Source organism: Choloepus didactylus, chromosome 2 (genome assembly GCF_015220235.1).
Source record: "Choloepus didactylus isolate mChoDid1 chromosome 2, mChoDid1.pri, whole genome shotgun sequence".
Classification (NCBI taxonomy): Eukaryota; Metazoa; Chordata; class Mammalia; order Pilosa; family Megalonychidae; genus Choloepus; species Choloepus didactylus.
In genome coordinates this window covers 48,658,004-48,671,569 of record NC_051308.1, presented here as the reverse complement: position 1 = coordinate 48,671,569, position 13,566 = coordinate 48,658,004, and the positions used below count along the sequence as shown (strand labels likewise).

The following is a 13,566-nucleotide window of genomic DNA, read 5'->3' as shown; positions in this document are numbered from 1 at the left end:
TTTAGTGTATTGAAATGGCTAGAGAGAAATACCTGAAGCTGTTAAACTGCAACCCAGTGACCTTGATTCTTGAAGATGATTATATAACTACGTAGCTTGCACAGTGTGACTGTGTGATTGTGAAAACCTTGTGGCTCGCACTCCCTTTATCCAGTGCATGGACAGATGAATGGAAAAATGGGGACAAAAATTGGATGAAGAATAGGGTGGGATGGAGGGGATAGAAAGATTTAGGAGTTTTTTTTTTTGCTTTTATTTTTATTTTGGAGTAAGGAAAAGGTTCAAAAATTGATTCTGATGATGAACACACAAATGTATGATGGTGCTATGAATAACTGTACACTGTGGATGACTGTAGGGTGTGTGAATATATCTTAAAACTGTATTTAAAAAAGTAAATGAACAATGAGGGGGAGGAGGGGAATGGAATGTTTTGAATGTTCTTTTTTATTTTAATTTTTATTTTATTTTTTGGAGTAATGAAAATGTTCAAAGATTGTGGTGATGAATGCACAATTATATGACGATACTGTGAACAACTACTTGCACACTTTGAATGATTGTATGTTATGTGAATATAGCTCAATAAAATTGCATAAAAATTTAAAAAAAATAGAAAATAAGTATTGGCAAGGATGTGGATAAACTGGAACCCTCATACTGGTAGAAATGTAAAATGATGCAGCAGCTATGCAAAATAGTTTTAGTTGTTCCTCAAAAAGTTAAACATAGAGCTGCAAGATGATCCAGAAATTCCGTTCCTAGGTATATATATATATATACCCAAGTGAACTGAAAACATATGTTCACACAAAAACTTGTACATGAATCTCATAGCAGCATTATTCATGATAGCCAAAAAGTCCATTAATATTTGTCCATCAATATTTGTTTATGAATAGAAATTGATGAGTTTATTTGTTGATCAATAATTATCAATGGATATTGGTATCTATTCATCAATAGATAAACAAAATGTGGTTTACCCATAAATGGAATATTACTTGGCATAAAAAGAAATGGAGTACTGATACATACTACAACATGGGTGAACCCTGAACACTCGTTACTGAGTAAAAGCCAGATACAAAAGGTCACATACTATATGATTCCATTTATATGAAATGTCCATTATAGGCAAATCTATAGAGACAGAATGCACATTAGTGGTTTGGGGGTTAGGAAGAGGGGAGTAGGGAGTGACTGCTAATGGGTTCAGGGTTTTCTTTTTGGGGTAATAAAAATTTTCTAGATTAGATAGTGGTGATAATGGTACAATCTTGTAAACACACTAAAAAATATTGAATTGTATACTTTAAAAGGGTGAATTTTATGGTATGTGAATTATATCTCAATAAAAATACAAATATACTTAATTGTACTATAATTTAAAATAATAAACAGAAATCAACTAGGCTTGTTTTATTTTTCATATTTTAAAATTTGAAATATCAAAGAGAAGCAACTCATCTTAATAATCTAGACACTACATAATTATATTCATAAGTAGAATTGGGACATTCAGTAACCAATGAGTACACACACAGCAGGAAACATTTCACCTGGTTAGTAATACGGTACACATGAAACTTGGAAAAACCTTGTGACCACAGTTCTCACTTGCTAATGGCACTTCATTTTTCAGTTCCTACCACATGCCTCTGCTTCATGAAATCAGCAGTTCAGGTCACTAACCATCTTTTAGTCTAATGGTAGAATTCATTAGTTTATAAACATTCCTAATGTGTATAAATGTAAAACTATTACATGCCTAACAGAAACAGACTAGTAATTGCAATTTGAATTTCTTAAATTAACACATCATCCAGGGGCCTATAGGGTCCAGGTAGATAATATAAATAAGCAAAGCAGCCCAAAGTAAGACAAGAAAGGAGTGGATGGAGAGCACAGACCCCATCTATAAGGGGTCGTCAGTACTCAGCTCCAGCAAATTGCCGTCGAGCAGGAATAAAGACTCAGCGTTGCCAGATTTCTAATTTCTCAAGAGTAGCCGGACATCTTGATTTTTATCATGTTTTATGAAATCTCTCTAATTTTGAAATGTTGGCAATTAATTAAAAAAACTTTAAAAATACTGCTAAGGCCAAGTTAAAACACATCAGCTACTGAATATGGCCACTAGTTTGCAAACTGAAAACTCTTGAAACATAGGCAAATACTCAGTAAACATTGATTTTTAGATCAGGAATGGTAAACACAGAAATTGGTTTTAATAATATTTAGCAAAGTTTGGGGAACACTGGTGATCCTTAAAAGTTTTCAAGGTGCCCCACAGACCAAAATTCGAGAAAAGTAGTATTAATGTCACACTTCAATCATATTCCTCACTGATGTGCCATAGGTAACAATTCTTCCATTCACTTTGGTGATGTCTTCTTAACTCGAGCCAAGTGGAAATATAATGGATGTCTTAACTTCCTGCACTGGTAAGTAATCCAAGAATCAAAATAGTCTGGATACTACTGAAAGGAAAAAAATACATTTTGTAGGCTCCTTCTTGCTTCTGGAAAGACCCCAAAGAAAGTTTATTAGATGGTAAATTTGGTCTTCATTTTATAACAATCAACTAGAGGACAGTAAAATGGCTATAGAGCTATCTGAATTATAATTACATGGTTGAATAAAAATCTTGTGTTGTACTTTCTGGTAGGAACATGGTAAGAGTTGTAAGCAGGACTCTTCCTGGAAAATATGTGTGTACAATAAGATAAAAGGGGAAAAAACCACAAAACCCCCTTTTCGGCAAGCCTAGGTGGGGGGAAATATCTAAAAACTCCAGAATACATGAGAGCAGTGCTAAGATCAAACAAGGCTGACGTCAGACAGAATCTATGTTGTAGATGTAGATGGGGTGTAAAAACAGAAGGTATAGCATGTAATGAGGAGGGTCCAGAAATGGTAGATATCAGACAGGAATGGTAAAAATTACATGTACTTAAGTGGGAAATCTAGAATTGGCAGCAAGAGGCCTTCTAGACCCAGTCTAGTTTGCAGAAGGAGATTTGTAGCAACACATAAATACATACAATCTTGAAATATATCCTGTCCCCATCCACACACATGCTGCAAATATTTGAGGAAATTCCTAATCATTAAATCACAAAGAATAAAAAGGTAACTGGCACAGCATTGACAAAGAGATGATATCAGAAAATGGTAAAATGGTAAGAGAGGAAGGGTTTCAAAAGAATTTTGCCATCATTCATAGACGGGAACTAATAGTTACTGTCAATAGGAAACTAAAAATATTATATAAAGTAACTAGTTAAGACAAATACACAAATCTTCCTAAATATCAAAAAACAACCAAAAGCAAAGAATAACAGACTACATAGTGAACGACTTAAATATCTGCATATATATTCAGAAAACATAAAATCAATGACAGTCAAGACAATCTGACATATCGATAAACGTAAATGCATTCAACTCATATTAGAAGACTTTCAAATTGACTCATAATGCAAAATCTAACCCCATGCTATATACTAGAGATGCATCTAGATCAAATTAAAAAAATCTGAATACAAAAGGATGGGCAAAGATATACCAGGGAAATGTAAACAAAAAGAAAGCAGGATTTCTTTTACCCAGGTCTTTCTGATTCCAGATCTTGAGATTTTAACCACTACAAAATACTACACACACTGCCTCACATGCTTATGTAATACTGTATGTGGGTATGTGTGCATGCATGAATTTTTTTAGATTTTTAAAAATAACTAAAATAAATTATTATAAACTTCTTTGAGTAAGATCGGATACCAAATTTGTACTACCTCCAGATGACTGAGTTTAAAGCAGTTAGTAATATCTACATTTAATGGTATATTTTCCATATAAAAATCAAAACACTTTGATTAGACTGTAATTCTTTGAGTGTTTCTGTGGAGATGCGCCCCACCCAACCGTGGGTGATGACTCTGATCGGATAATTTCCCCGGAGGTGTTATCCCACCCATTCAGGATGGGTCTAAATTAAATCACTGGAGCCATATAAATGAGCTGACAAAACAGAATGAACTCAGTGCAGCTGAGAGTGACATTTTGAAGAGGACCTACAGCCAAGAGGGACACTTGAAAGAACACACAGGAGCTAGGAAGAGAGGAGCTACAGATGAGAGACAGTTTGAAGATGGCCGTTGGAAGCAGACTTTTACTTTGGAGAAGCTAAGAGAGGAAAAATGCCCCAAGAGCAACTGAGAGTGACATTTTTGAGGAACTGCAGCCTAGAGAGGAACATTCTGGGAGAAAGCCATTTTGAAACCAGAACTCTGGAGCAGACACCAGCCACGTGCCTTCCCAGCTAACAGAGGTTTTCTGGACACCATTGGCCATCCTCCACTGAAGGTACCCAATTGCTGATGCGTTACCTTGGACACTTTATGGCCTTAAGACTATAACTGTGTAACCAAATAAACCCCCTTTATAAAAGCCAAAAAAAAAAAAATCAAAACACTGTACTGAAAACTCCCCTTCTAGACTTATATCGATATCAGTTGTCAACCTAACATCATGCAGTAAAACTCCTCAGTCTGATGACAATTTACTGTCAAGCACTCAAAAACTAAAATTCCAGTTGAGTTGTTGTTTTCCATAGGGTGGAGACTTAAGGAAGTGGGATTTTATGAAATTTACAGTATACTACAAGTATTTCCATTGAAGCAACAATTTTTTTTTGCCCTCTTGCAGACATCCAAACTATGATATTGATTTCAAGTGTACAAGAGTTGCAGCTTCAGAAAGAGAATTCATGCCTCAGAAATAAAAGACATATGGGTAGTAAAAATTAAGAAACACTCTAGAAATACTACATAAAAGATCAAGATTGGCTCTTTAAAACAAAAATAAACTTGTGGCAACATCCAGTTAATACTTAAGGGAACTGAAATTTCTGTGCTCCAGTTTCAACATCAAAAAAAAGGGCAAAGGAATAATAATTGTACCAACCTGATAAGACTGTTGTGAAGATTAAATAGGTGAAGCACTTACAACACTGTTTGGTTTATATTTCAATAAATTTTAGCTAATAATTAATAATCACCACAAAGACACAAATTTCAAACTGACATATTATTTAAGTCTTTTAAATCTACTATAATTACTGATGAGAGCTAGATAAGCAATCCACAGAGAAATATTTGCCTAAAAGGCAAAGAAAAAGGAGTTTGAAGCCCCTCCTTCCCTAAATTTCCTATTCCCTGCCACAACCACCACTGATGCTAGATCAGGAGCCCCTCCTCTTTAATCCCTTGGTACAGCTCTAGTATAGCATCACACTAGCATATATTCACTGTTGGTGTACTCATCTCCCCACCAAGACTGCTGTGAGCACCTTAAAGTCAGTGATTGTCGTGCACTTCAGCGCCTCCAGGGCACCTGTTCTCACACATTAATAGGTGTGTTAAATTAATAAATATGGTGTTGTAGGAAATACATGTATACATACACATGAAAAACATGATTTGTTTCAGGGTTTGTATTTTGTGGATTGCAATAATCTTGCTTTGAGACCTTACAGGAAAGTAGGCAGCTAAGTCTCCTCAGCTGGGACCAGGAAAGAAAGGGGGATCATTCAAGAAACACTGAGCATGTCAGGCAAGGAGCTGGGCTCCTGGGTCATAAAGACCACATCTGTATCTTTAAAGAGCTCCAAGCCTGGTGAGCACCCAGCAGGTAAGGATCTCCTCCTCATCAGCGAGTAGAAACATGAAAGCTCGAGACAATCGACTCCCAGAGTCCCCCTAAACTACAGTGCTCTTTCCACTAGAACAATGCCTTTCAAATATTGTTGGCAGAGCTCGTAGTAAAAAATACATTCTTAGCACTGTCCACTATATAGATACACGTTTCTGATCTTTTATATTTAACGCTATTCTATTTCACTTCAAAAAAATGTTCATATTGACATGGTAAATTGATTTATGACTTAAAGGTTGAAAAACAATTGTTCTAGAAAATACATTTTTAAAACCTTCCCTTGAATTTCAAGGTCATATATAATTCCTAATAATTAATTTTTCTCACACACTGAATTTGTTTCACACCAAAACAAAAACAAAAACAGAAACAAAACCCTCACACTATCAAACTATCAAATAACCCACAAAAACTGACATACAGCTGTGGCAGCTATTACTTGGTGGTGGGGGAGGGGCAGGAGCTAAACCTAATCTCCATCAGCTTTCCCTAAAGCCATCCCAATCTAAGGAAAACAGCATTTGCTAAGCAAAAAAAAGCTTGGTGGCAACTCCCCTTGTACTCCAGCCAGACCGTGTCCCATAAGATGCTTATCCTATATAGAAATTCTGGAGTTTTCACTTATAATGAATATTTTAAAACTATTTTATATACAGAGACTTTAAGTGTGTTTGGATGGGGAACAATGAATTTATCAAAATAAGGGAATGAAAATCAAAATAAACACATTAAAAAAAAATCCCTCTCTAAATTTTGCCAATCATCCTCTAAATTGGGGGGAAAAACTGTTTTATCCCAGATCTGAATAAAGCAGGCAGAAGGGGGTCATTATTTAAACCAATACCTCTTCTTGTTTGCCTTTGAAATACTGGGTCAAAGGCGGTATACAGCTTTTCCTCACCATGAAATATTTGGCTGGAAATGTGATAACAACAATCATCACTACCCAGTAGCAATCTAGGGATGAACAAACCCCGTTGCCATCAGAGTTCTTTCAAGAAATGTGCTCCCCTGATGAGATGTAAAGTCAGAAACACGAAGAAAGACCAAAAAATCCTGTTTCATCTTCTGTCCACAGACAGTAACGTCAACTCTGAGAATGTAAACCAAGTACAAGAATTTTCATCTAAGCTGGTGGGCTCACTAGCCTCACCATTCCTCATCCAAGAAGGATGTTCATATTTGGTTTACATGAATATTCTTAATCCATTAAACGACTCGCATTTGTGAAATCTGCCTCAAATTAAGAGACAGTTTTATAAAACTTTAACAAATTGTGTCTTAAAAAAAAAATCTGTGTGGAACAGGAAAGATGTTCTTTTTATAAACTGCATCTTTCCTAAGAAAAGGGAGAAAGTCATACTTAGTATTTATCAGCTCTGTCCAATATAGAACTTTCTGTGATGATATAAATGTTCTGTATGTTGGTGTTGTCCAATATAGTCACCACTAGCCACATATAGCCATGTGGAAATGGTTGGTGTGACTAAGGAACTGAATTTTAAATTTTATTTCATTTTAATTAATTTATATTTAAGTAGTGACTACCATATGGGGTAGTGTAGCTCAGATAATCAACATAAATCCTGAGCACCAAAGCTGAGAAATTGACTTGTGTTACACTGAATGTCACAATTTGAAAACTGACATTTTGAACCAACATTTCATTATCATCTCCTTAATTAATATCTCAGGGTAATTAGGCTTCCTTAGAAGTTGTTTTTCAACAACGTTTTGGCAATTTTTATTCTAAAACAGGACCCTACTAGGCCTACAGAGAATTCCTTAGGCAACATTCAATTTTCCATCTGTGAAACTTAGGAAAAAGGAAAGGGGAGGGGGAAAAAAAAACAGCTTAGGAGGCCCACTGTCCTCTTAACACCAATGGAAGAAATGAAACACATAATCCATAGAAAAGTAACATAACCCACCCCTAGATTGTTACATGTGCTCATGGACCCCTATTTATGTTTGCTTTTCAAGCCAGTTGCAGCTTTCAACGTAACTCGTTCCTACATTTGTTTGGCTTCTTTGTGTTCTGTAATGCTCAACTCATGACCAGATCCACTAAAATCAAGTATGGTACCTATAGGAAAACCACTTAAAACATACACACTAGTTTGATGGGTTGAGCCCTCTACCATAGGTTTTACCCTTGGGAAGACGGTTGCTGCAAAGGAGAGGCTAGGCCTCCCTATAACTGTGCCTAAGAGCCCCTCCCGAATGCCTCTTTGTTGCTCAGATGTGGCCCTCTCTCTCTAGCTAAGCCAACTTGAAAGGTGAAATCACTGCCCTCCCCCCTACGTGGGATCAGACACCCAGGGGAGTGAATCTCCCTGGCAATGTGGAATATGACTCCCGGAGAGGAATGTAGACCTGCATCGTGGGACGGAGAACATCTTCTTGACCAAAAGGGGGATGTGAAAGGAAATGAAATAAGCTTCAGTGGCGGAGAGATTCCAAAAGGAGCCGAGAGGTCACTCTGGTGGGCACTCTTACGCACACTTTAGACAACCCTTTTTAGGTTCTAAAGAATTGGGGTAGCTGGTGGTAGATACCTGAAACTATCAAACTACAACCCAGAACCCATGAATCTCGAAGACAATTGCATAAAAATGTAGCTTATGAGGGGTGACAATGGGATTGGGAAAGCCATAAGGACCACACTCCACTTTGTCTAGTTTATGGATGGATGAGTAGAAAAATAGGAGAAGGAAACAAACAGACAAAGGTACCCAGTGTTCTTTTTTACTTCAATTGCTCTTTTTCACTTTAGTTATTATTCTTGTTATTTTTGTGTGTGTGCTAATGAAGTTGTCAGGGATTGATTTAGGTGATGAATGTACAACTATGTAATGGTACTGTGAACAAGCGAATGTACGATTTGTTTTGTATGACTGCGTGGTATGTGAATATATCTCAATAAAATGAAGATAAAAAAAAAACATACACACTAAAGTATTCTATATTTAAATGAAACAAACCCATTAAACTGGCAAAATGCAGTAGCCTGAAGAAGAGCAGATGCTTCAAAGAAACTAAAACATGCAGAACACGCCAAGACCATATTCCAAGCAGGTGGCAAAAGAAACTACACAATTCCATAGTCAGCAAGGAAGAAATATCCCAAGAAAATGCTTAAGAATACATTGCAGCCATGCTGTGGACATAGCACAACTAACCTGAACTTCAAGCAGAACCACCGCACTTCTTATAATTTCAAGATCAATGCCAAATTAATTCAACTTCCCATCATGCTAAAATCTGTACATAAATGTATCACATCTACAAGGACAAACATCTCAGTAATTTCATTGTGTTTAAGTAAACTGGACTTGTAGAAGCAGAATCCAAAAATACTATGAGTTCATTTAAAACAAGCAAAGCCAAGCGTACTATACCAGAATAAAGACACTAGTACCGCATAACAAGATATTTGGTGAAAATCAAACTATACCCAGCAAAGCAATTCTAAGACAATAGTGCCATTCAGGTAAGAATCCAGCACCATAGACCAGAATTTCATCTTATCTCTACCACTGCTACTGCTACCACCATGTCCTAACGAAGGACTAAAAGCTCACCTACAATATCCAAAGAGAATTGGGATTTCAAGCAGACGCGTGACAAGGAAGCAAAGCATACACTATCCCAGGAGCTTTGGCTCTTGCAGAATAATAAATGGCATTGCCAGAAGGAGAAAAGGCTTCAGCAGGGCAACTGAGAGCACTCAAACACAGCAAGAGTCTGTCAGACCCCAAAAGAGCTGTGTGCTGTCAGTCCTTTTCTCATGTGTACGGATAACATCTGCAGATGCAGCCTGGGCAGGAAAGAGGGAGACAGAGAATTTAAAATGCGGAACTGCTGTGCTATTCAAGAGAGTATCCTCCTCACTCTTCCAAGCTATGAACTACAGACCCTATTGACTGTGCATCTGCAGCATGATCCCTAAGGAGCCTACCTGTTAAAAAAACTCTATTATAAAACTCTCCACATCTAAGACAAGTGCTAGGAACCTCATTGCCTTTTTCATTGTCCAAATTCTTAGGAAAAAGAAAAAAAGTCAAGTAAATATAATATACAATACAGAACTTTCACAGTAAAGGTACAAGTTCTGAAAGCCCATAAAGTTTATAATCAGAAAATAAAAACACAACTTCTCATTTAGTTCTACAAAAGTCTGCTTCAAAACAGTGTTACTCCTGTTTTCCAAAACCCAATTTAAAAGCAGAAATAAAAATATACTTAAAGACACTCTAAAGATAAATTAGTTTAACGTAAAACTCAACTTTCCATATTTAATATTCTAAGACAGACATATGAGATAAAATATAGATTACAGTAAACGAAACATACGTAACAGAAAAGAAGACCATTTTTGCTTGGCTTATGCTGTTGTTAACACAGTATAATGCCACATTAAATGAAAAACTTATTAAACCATGTTAGCACAATATGGCTCATTTTTCTAAATTTCTAATGTTTATGAGCTAAATATCTTAACTTTCATTTTTATAAGCCCTCAAGTCCTATATTAAAACTCCTATTTCTTTAAGAAACCTTTTGTACAACAATTTTAATAAATGAATCTCAATCACATTAAGAGCATTATTTAAGGAATTGAGCAATATACAATTACAAAACTATACTTCTTTAAATATCATGCTTCCTAACAGAATTTTCTCTTAATTTTTTCAATAATTAAAATATAAAGGCATCTGCAATCCAAAGTGTAATATCTATTTAACCACAGCCCTGAGTTAAGTATAACATTATACATTAGGCAAAAGTGCTCATTCTTACCTGTATATCCAGCATACCATCCCCAAGAAGCCACCATTCCTAAAAGCCATTTATACATGATTCCTTCAATGTACCAGAACCGCTTACTGTCCAGGACTCGAAGAGGCTGAAGTATGATTACATAGCAGATGTAGGATGGAAGAGCCACCAGGTTGTTGGCAACCATGAAGGCAAACCTCATCAAGGCTTTCACCAAGATCCAGCCCAGCCAGGGAGCTTCTTCCAAAGTCACAGCCATTCTCACATTGGAGTCCGTCCAGGCTTTCTGGTGTGAAAGGAAAATTTATTTAAAAAGAAAAATGGATTAAACACATCAAAAGAGTCACCAGCAAAGAAATTGCCTCCAGCATAAAAATAAAGAAAAGGCGAGGGTCTAAGCTTTCCCGGTGTAGTACCTCAGTGATCTCTCTGGGAAATTCCAGAGGGGGACAGAGAGCGAGGAAGGAGGAGCCGTACAAGGTCAAGGGAGCTGTTCACAGAGACACAGGGTATGTCATAATATATTTAGCAAATGGTAATACAATTCACACTAACCGCTCGTTGGCCCTCCCCATACCCGCGTCTCACTGCAGTCGTCTATTTGGATTTTAAGGAAGAAAAATAAACCCACATGCTTCAGGCACCCTCAGTATTTCCAAACTGACGACAAGCGTGAAAAGACTGAAATATGGACCTCTCGATCAGATTCCCAGATACTGAGAACCTCACTATCCTCACCATTATCATTCCTGCACATTGATTCATGCCTTAAAAAGGTTCTCGCCTTAGCAAAAACAGTTACGCTACAAATTTTCATTTACAGCAAATGGGGCTTTGTTTCCCTTTTTTAAGGAAAACAGGAGAGGGGGCTGGAAAAGAGAGAACATAAAGGTGAGAGGAAGAAAGTGGGAGTAATACGACGAAAAAGAGAAAGGACAGCAGAAGGGGGAAGGGAGCAAAAGCCAAAAGGAGGGAGAAGGCAAGCGCCAGGGATGAAGCGAATACAATCTCCGACCAGAGAACAGGGAAGCCAACGGTGATGAAAGAAGCTGGGAAGAGGACATAACAGCGCTAAAGGGGCGGGTGGAGCTCGCGGCGGTTTACTCGGACGCGGAAGGGGTCGGGGCGGCGGGCAGGGCCCGCGCGCGGGGCTCACCTCGGCGGGCGTGGACGGTGAGCCGGCAGCCCGGGACGCGGTACTGCGCGGCGGCGGCGGGTGTCCCCGGCCAAGGGGTCGCGGTCATGGACGCGGCGGCGGCCGAGGAGGCGCGAGTCGCTGCACGAGCCCGCGCGCGGGCGCCCTACTCCCCTCGCGGCTGCCTACGGACAGAGGGACGGCGGGGACTCAGAGGCCGGACCTGTCACCGGGGCGGGTCCCGGGGAGGCGAGCGGATGCCCCGCGCCCCCGCCTCCTCCCCCAGGCCTACCGCGCCCTTGTCCCCTCCGCCTCGCCCCTCAAGCTACCTCCGCCGCCGCCACCTCCTCCCTGGGCCGCGCGACGACGACACCCCTTCCCCGCCCCCCAGCGCCTCCCCGGGCCGGGTTCCGCAGCCGCCCCGGGGCCTGCGCCCGCCGAGCCGGGGGTTACCTCGGGCTGGCCGGGCCCCGGCCCGGGCTGCAGGAGCCGGAGCAGCTAGAAGAATGCATGGCCAGCAGAAAGGCGGCGGCGGGGCCCAGCCCCGCTTCGGCTGCGGCGCGACTCGCGCCCCGTCTTCGGCAGCGCGGAGACTTGGTCCCCAGGGCCTGGCCGCGTTCGCCCAGGCTGGCAGGGAGGGGCGGCGGGGAGGAAGCGGCGGGAGCAGAGACTGCGGCGGAGCCGCCCCCAGAGCGCCCTCTAAGGAAGACGCGGCGGCCACCGCTGCCGCCTCGCTCCAAACCCAGCTGGTCAAGGGTCAAGGCCCTCGGGGCTGCCTGGCTGCTAGGCCGGGACTACGCCGAGCTCTGGACCGAGGAAAGGACCGCTCGGGAAGGTCTAGGGATGAGCTCGAACCCTTACACCACAGGAGGGGTGCTTTGGTCCAAATTGAGAGACCTCTTTTCAGCCAAAACCGCTTTTCGTTGTTGGGGCTCTCTTGACAGGCCCGCCACTGCCCAAACTGGGAGCCATCTCCTTGAAGACTGAATCTCTTCTCTTTCCTAATGAAATCCAGTTGCCCTCATGGCTTTTCTTCAGAACCTTTCCAGAGTATTAAGGTCTAGAGTTTAAAATCAATTGATTTTAAGCGCCACAATTTTTCTTTCTGGGAAACACCTGGAACTTAATGACAATTCTATTCCCCATCCATCCCTCCTTCCCCCCCACTCTCCCACCCCCAAAGAAATCCAGTGGGAATGGTGGTCTACACAGAGACTGAAATTTAGTCAAGGAGGGAAAAATACTTAATCAAGTGGTTGGCCTTGAGTAAGTGCTCAAAAAATAGTGGCCATAGGTACCCCTAGACCGACCTCTTCCCTCCTGGAGTACTGTAGCCATGTTGTTTCAAAGTCTGGACCACCCTTTGGAGACTAGAGAAAACAGCCCAATGACATCCCCACCTGTACATTCTCAAATGGCCTGCCCAAAGTTCAGCTAAAAAAAAAAGTATAAAACCTTATGTCCTGTAATCATATTTGTAAACGAAGAAGGGGGAGACAGTTTTTACATGTCCCCAGTCAACTAACGTATTTATGCCAGAATGCCATCTGTTCTGCCTGCTTTGAAAATGTTCCTGACTGTGTTTGCTTTGGACCCTCAACTTTATCTTTTTTAACTTCAGTTCTTCATTGGTTCACAGGATGTTATAAGGTGAAGGAAAGAAAATTCACCTTACGCAATGTGAAAGAATATTTTCTATTTCCATTCACTATGGCATAAGGTAATAAATGAAAGCACAGAGCCTGGCTGAAAGTGTTTATTAGAGTCCTTTCCATTTATTATTTTTTATTTATATATTTCACTAACATACTTTAACTGTACAGGGCATAAAAGGACACAGGCCCTGTCTGGGAACTTCACGTATAAGTTTAACTGACGCATAGTAATAGGAGAGTTAGATATTTCAATTCTGTTCCTTGTAGTCCCTC

The 13,566-nt window shown here is 39.9% G+C and overlaps 1 long non-coding RNA gene across 2 annotated transcripts; it reads right to left on the bottom strand.

Moving 5' to 3' along the window:
• Positions 1–634: 634 nt before the first annotated feature.
• LOC119515605 lies at positions 635–12,321 on the bottom strand. Of its 2 annotated transcripts, none has more exons than XR_005213104.1 (4): positions 12,092–12,321; positions 11,660–11,823; positions 10,525–10,789; positions 635–2,480 (listed from the first exon to the last, which is right to left on the bottom strand). It is a non-coding gene; the product is annotated as an uncharacterized LOC119515605 (long non-coding RNA). The 2 variants fall into 2 exon arrangements; XR_005213097.1 differs by having other exon boundaries at positions 635–2,483; positions 12,092–12,320.
• Between the last annotated feature and the right edge of the window lie 1,245 nt (positions 12,322–13,566).